This window comes from Dasypus novemcinctus, chromosome 4 (genome assembly GCF_030445035.2).
Source record: "Dasypus novemcinctus isolate mDasNov1 chromosome 4, mDasNov1.1.hap2, whole genome shotgun sequence".
Lineage (NCBI taxonomy): Eukaryota > Metazoa > Chordata > Mammalia > Cingulata > Dasypodidae > Dasypus > Dasypus novemcinctus.
The window spans coordinates 105,338,316-105,345,237 of NC_080676.1; the positions used below are offsets into that span (position 1 = coordinate 105,338,316).

The 6,922-nt window shown below is 36.4% G+C and overlaps 1 pseudogene; it reads left to right on the forward strand.

Moving 5' to 3' along the window:
* Positions 1-385: 385 nt before the first annotated feature.
* On the forward strand, positions 386-5,966 carry LOC101447302 (centromere protein Q pseudogene; annotated as a pseudogene).
* Positions 5,967-6,922: the final 956 nt, after the last annotated feature.

A 6,922-nucleotide genomic window follows, 5' to 3' on the forward strand; every position in this document is an offset into this window, starting at 1 on the left:
TGGAGAGGCATTTATAGATATAATGCCTAATTAAAAAAGAAGAAAGTAGGATAATGGGAAGATAGTGAGAAGGGAGCTCCAAGGCTCATTCCATATACTAGAACAACTATTAAACAGGTGGGAACTGTCTGAAACAACTATTTTAAAACTCCAAAGGCTAGAAGAATACCACATAGCATCTAGCAAAGAGCAAAAGGAAAAGGAATGTGATGAATTCCTTTAAAGAACAGTAAATTGCTCTCTCCACATCATTGCTATTGGCATTCATCTCTCATTCTTGTGGCAGGTTACTGAAGGATACAATAACTGGCTAGTTCACTGGTGATATAAAGGAGCATAAAAGTCTTCTTCCACAAATCAGGGTGGGCATGGTTAATTACTGATAATGGCTTTTGATCAGCAAAATCAGATTGCTGTGGGTCAGATTGTAAGACAAGGGAAGATTTTATAAATTAAAAATGTCAATTCGTCAAGAAGATTTAACAATTATAAACATATGTGTGGCTAATGACAGAGTCCTAAAACACATGACAGATTTGAAAAGATATAATTTTTCAATAATAATTGCTTTGCAAAAATAGATACTCAAATACACCATTTTCAATAATGGACAGAAATGAAGAGAGAGTTCTGAAATAATAATTGTTCTACAATACTTTTGGAAACTTCAGTCTATCACATTTAATAATGGATAGAATATTCGTGCCAAAGATTAACAAGGAAACAAAGGACTTGAGCAATACTACAAAGCAATCAGACTTAGCTTTAGAACACTCTATCCAACAGTAGTAGAGTAAATGTTCTTCTGAAGTGTATGTGGACCATTTTTCAGAGTAGATCAGATATTAGGTCATAAATAAGTCTCATTAAATTTGCAAAAGATTATAATTATACAAAGCATCTTCTCTAATCACAATATAATGAGGCTGGAAATCAATAGCAGATAGAAAACTGGAAAATCCACAAATACATATAAATTAAGCAACACACTCTTAAAGAATGAATGGGGAGGAGAAAAGAATCATGAATGAAATCAGAAAATCCTTAGGAAGCATAAACTTAAAACACAACTTACTAATAGTGTTTTTGATAAGCCAAGGCAGTTCTTAAGGTGAAATTGATAGCTGTATATGCCTTGTTAAAAAAGATTTCAAATTAATAATCTAAGAAAATCCACATCTTGAGGAAATAGATAAAGAATAGGAAACTAAATTTCAAGTTACCAGAATAATGGAAGTAATAAATATTAGGCCAGAGATAAATTAAAAAGAAAAATTTAAAAATATATAATTGAGAAAATTATTGTGGAGTAAGTTGCTATATGGAACATAGGCCCAGGCACAATAGAGACTTTCAGGAAATGATTGCCTTATTACTTACAGAACACAAAGGCTCTAAAGGAGCAGGTGGAGAGATCCTATTATGGCCATTTCCCCAGGGTGGCTAACTGCTTGAGTCAGCATCAGCAGCTCCACATACACTGATTTGAATTAGAGGTGATGGACAGTTTTGCTGCCTGAGTTGTTGGTTTTTTATACCACAGGGGAATAGCCTCCACCAATGATCAAAAAGCATTCATCAAGCAACCCATGTTCCTGGAACATAGCTGAGGCTGGTTAAGATTTAATGCCTCCCCTGGCTTCTTGTGATCGACTATAAGATAGAATCACAGCAAACCCCTACACACAGAAAATGAGAGATGGCAACACGCAAGCAGTCAAATGGATGGAATTGGGTGAGGGAAGGTTGAGGGTCACTGAGTATGTCCATGTCCCAGGTAAATTTTGAAACCAAAAGTTGATTCTTGAAAAAGATGAATAAAATTGACAGCACAAAAGATAGACTAATGAAGAAAAGAGATAAACAATTAAAATAAAAAATGAAAGTGGGGCTATAACTATTAATTATTCAGAATTAAAAGGATTAAAAGAATACTATGAGCAATTGTTTGCCAACCAATAAGATATTTTAGAAGAAATGGATAAATTCCTACAAACATATAATTTACTTACAGCTTCAAGAAAATTTATACAGTCTCAAAGACAAGTTAGTGATTGAATGAGTAACTAGGACTAGACTAGACTAGAAGGCCTCCTTCATTTATTTCATTTATTTCACCAAATACTCACAGAAAATCTAACATCAAAATTCTCACACTACTGAAGATTGAAGAGGAGGGAATCTTAACCAATTCTGAGGCCTTGATTACAGAGCTGGATAAAAGAACAAGTATTACAGCCCAATTTCCTTTGTGAATATATATCCAAAAATCCTCAATGAAATACTATCAAATCAAATTCAACAACATATTAAAAGAATTAAATACCATAATCAAGTGTGATTTTGTAGCTGAGCGAGAGGGTTTCGTCCTCGCTCAGGCCCAAGAGTCGGGGGGGCTTGCTCCTGCTGAACCACCGGCGGGGGGTGCCCCAAGAGGGAGCACCAGTTCTCCAGGCATGGGGGACGCACGGTTGGGGAAAAACCACGGAGACCGCTTGAGCGCAAGAACAGGTCTGCTTTATTACGGAAGTACACTTAGCTATATAGGGTTGGGTAGAGGGAGGGGCGTGATGATGGGAGGGTTGGCTAAGGGGCGGCTGTGGACAGGCTGAAGCTGATGGATAGACCTGAGGTAAGCAGTTACTGGGGAAGAGGGCAGATTGTGGGTTGGCAATATGGGCGGGACTGGCGGGAAGGACGGCGGGGGCTGGAAGGGGAGGAGGGGTGGAGAAAGGCGGCAACATGATTTAATTCAGGAATGAAAAATTGGTTCAACAGAAGTAACTCAACATAGTACTCCTCATTAATAGAATGAACAGGGAAAAAAACCACTTGATCATTTTGATTGACACAGAAAAGGCATTTGACAAAATTGAATCCCATTTCCTGATGAAAACACTTAGAAAGTACACTTAGTAGAAAGGAAATTTCTCAACTTGATAAAAGCCATTTATTAAAAAACCTAATACTGAATATTGAAAGACTGAAAACATTACCTCCAAAATTTATGAATAAGGTAAGAATGTCTGCTTTCACCACTGTTACTCAATAATAGAAGTTTAAGTCAGCATAACTTGGCAAGAAAAAGAAATAAAAGGAATCCAAATTGGAAATGAAGAAGTAAAAATCATCTCTGCTTACTGATGACATGACCCTTTACATAGAACATTCCAAGGAATCCTCAAGAAAACTAGTAGTGTTGATCCAAAAATTCAGCTACATTGCCAATTACAAACTAGATACACAATTAAAAATTAACAAAAAATCACAACAGCAACAAAGAAGATATATTAATAGAAAAAGTATATATTGCCAACAAAAGACAAAATTGAAGAATTCAGAAAAAAGAGACCATTTATTTGTTAAAAGGAGACAATTTGCAAATTGGGAAATGTTCAACACTGAGACAAACATGCTCCACTTTCTAACTAAAGAGAGGCAGTTTACATAGTAAATGCATTGAGGTTACACAAAGAAGAATATGATTGGTTAAACAAAAAACAATAAGATAAGAAAGCCTCATAAGTGTATGGAATGCTAATTAACAAAACTCATTTACCCCACCCAAAGTCCTGCTTTGGGAAGACCCAATTTCAAAGAATTTCAGAATGTCCTAGCATTGTGTAAGTTTGGAGAGTCTCAGATAAATTTTTTCATGGATAACTTGTTAGATATTTGTTGGAGAATTCAACTTTTAGACATATATATGGGTGGGTGGCCTGTAGGCTTTTACCAATTCATTTAACAGTATGAAAATTAGCTCAATATCATTTTTCATTGTGGAATGGTAAACTAAATTTATGAGATACATGCTCGGGTGAAAAAACTGGATAAAATCAATGTTGGTGAATCTGTGAAGCAACAGGAACACTCATAGATTGCTTTGCTCTGTTGGGTGAAAAGTCTAGAAGCAATAACACCACAATGGAAATGAGCCCAGCCATCTCACAGGTCTTGATTTCTAATACCATTTCCCAGAAAAGGTACTAAGCATTTGGAAAAATGGCTGATTATATGATATGCATAGGGAATATACAAAATGAGCCTGGAGCATCTTATAATGCCAGAAATTAAGCAAATATAAGAAATAAAAACCACACGTACAAATGGTGAGTGTATGCTGAAAGGATACAGGGGAAAACTGAAATACTTCCCAGTAGTCAAAGCTGAAATAATTTGGTGAAATAAATTAATAAATTGTTGTTTTTTAAAGTATAAAATAAATGTTCATAGATCTATACTGATATAAAAATAACTGAATACATTGAAAAGGGATGAGATGAATATTTCCTGCAGAAAATCCTCAATAATTTATGCCCCAAATTTTAAACTATTTGGAAACATCAGAAAAATTCAGATTATAGGATATTTTACAGGACAGATGACTCATATTATTTGAAAACTTAAATATCATGAATGATGAAAAAAAAGCCAGACAATTCTTCTAAATTAAAGGGTGTAAGGAGCTATGATATCAGAAAGTAACTAGTGACCTTGAACTGAATTGTTAATGAAAAAATAAATGCATATAGATTACAATCTTGGAAAATTTTGAAAAAATATTTGAACATGAACTGTGTATTATACAGCATTGAATTGTTGGTAAAATTTTTGAGTATGATAATGGTATGATTATGTAAGAATTTTTTTTTAAGGATTTATTTATTTTATTTAATTCCCCCCTTGCCCCAGTTGTCTGTTCTCTGTGTCTATTTGCTGCATCTTGTTTCTTTGTCCGCTTCTGTTGTTGTCAGCGGCAAGGGAAGTGTGGGCGGTGCCATTCCTGGGCAGGCTGCACTTTCTTTCGCCCTGGGTGGCTCTCCTTACGGGGTGCACTCTTTGCGCGTGGGGCTCCCCTATGCAGAGGACACCCCTGCGTGGCAGGGCACTCCTTGCGTGCATCAGCACTGAGCATAGGCCAGCTCCACACGGGTCAAGGAGGCCCGGGGTTTGAACCGCGGACCTCCCATGTGGTAGATGGACGCCCTAACCACTGGGCCAAGTCCATTTCCCATGATTATGTAAGAAGTATCTTTGTTTTTTAGAGATATATGCTGGAATATTATAGGATAAAATAACATAAGTTCAGATTGTTTGGGTGCCAATTGCTCTGAGTGCTACTGGAAGAGGAGTTGGTGATTTTTGAAACACTGTTAAAATTGTTCCCAATTACATCAGGTGCCTGACAAAGCAAATGCCTCTAAGAAAAGAAGTTCGAAAAGAAAAATTGATGATAAAGAAATGGAGTTGTCAGAGAAAGAGGTTAAAAACACAATGAAAAAATTAAAAAACAACCAAAGCATCTATCTTTTGAAAAGACGGAAGAAAAAAAATCATACTCATCTGGAATGGGCAAAAATAGCATCCAATAAAAGAAAAACCTGGCAACCTCTTCAAAGAGTAATAGAGAGTATTTGCAACCGTGATAGAATCAGTAAGAACAACAATTTTGATAACAGTATTAAAGAAAGTGAGCAAATCCAATATCATCTCAACTACCTGAAGAAAAGATTGCTACAATGTGTGAAACAATATAAGTCCCTCCCCAAAAGCGGAAAGATTTAACTAATGTGACAAGTCTACTGAAAATGGAAAGGGCACAACACAGAGCTAATATAGAAGGTCTGGCATTATTGCAGGAAAACTTAGATAAAATGGTGGCGATCACAGAGTCAATGACTGGGAATATTCAAAGCTTCAAAAGCAAACTTCAGATTCTGATAAGTGAGGTGGAAAAAGAGAATAAGATAAAACGGATGTTTCAAATGGGTAGTGGTGGGGTACTCTCTCTTCCAGAACTTTCTTATAATAGTCTCACAGCACTCATACTTCGGAAAGAAATTTTGATACTAATTCCAAACCAGACCTCTCTTCTAAAGGACTTAGATGTTCTTCATAATTGATCCTAGATGAAGGACATGTTAGCTTTCATTGAAGAAACATTTAAGAGACTGGAAACCTCTTAAAAAGTTTTTATGTGAAATTGTTCCTTATTAATTTAATGTTAATAAATTTATAAAACTGTTACCCTACAATGATATTTCAGATGCTGAGGCTTCTGTGAGAATTACATGCACTTTAAAATTAGCCAATGTAGATTTATCCTAAGCATCCAATGTAGTCCTGAAGACTCTGTTTTAACAACTGGCAAGCCTGGGAAATCATGTTTATTTTATTGCTACAACTCTGGTTTTATGTCTGGAGCCATAAAATAAGAACAGCCACTTCTGATAGTTAATAATGGCTGAATGGAGTTCATTTATTGCTTGATGCAGATGAAATATGATGCAATGAGTTAATATATGTATTTGTATAGTGCCTAGCTCCTAGTTTGCTGTCATTATTATCATTTATGATCATTTGCCATTTGTGTCTGATTATCTAGATCTGGAGAAATACTTAAATGCATTTAGTCTCTCACATAACTCCCTAGTCCTTTTGTGGAGTAGTTAAGATTTGCCAGGTACCTTTAACTGTGATGTCAGCATCAATATTTTATTTTTGGTAGGAAAGAGGTACATGTCCAATTGGTTAGGCAAATAAGGCTCAGCTCTCACTAAAACAATGGAGAAAGAGCCGAAGCTGCCTTTGGGACCTGCTTTGGGGTACAGCAAACTAGGATGTTGCTTCCCAACTCCAGGAAGAGTGAGCATCAGAGACAAAGAAGCCAAAACAAGTAATCATGAGTTATTAAACCTCCCAGCTGCCGGGAACAGCTCTCCTTCCCCAACCCCAAGATGTTAAGTAAGGGTAAAACACTGGCAAATTGTATTTGAGAGGGGAGCAGACAACTTCCTCCCTGCCAGCTCCCTTGGATATGTATAGAATGGGAAAGTGCACTGAGTCATCTAGGAGGGTACTGGACAGATAGGGAAGCCAGGGGAAAATCGTGGGTTGCTTGCCTCAATGGCTAGAAGTGGCA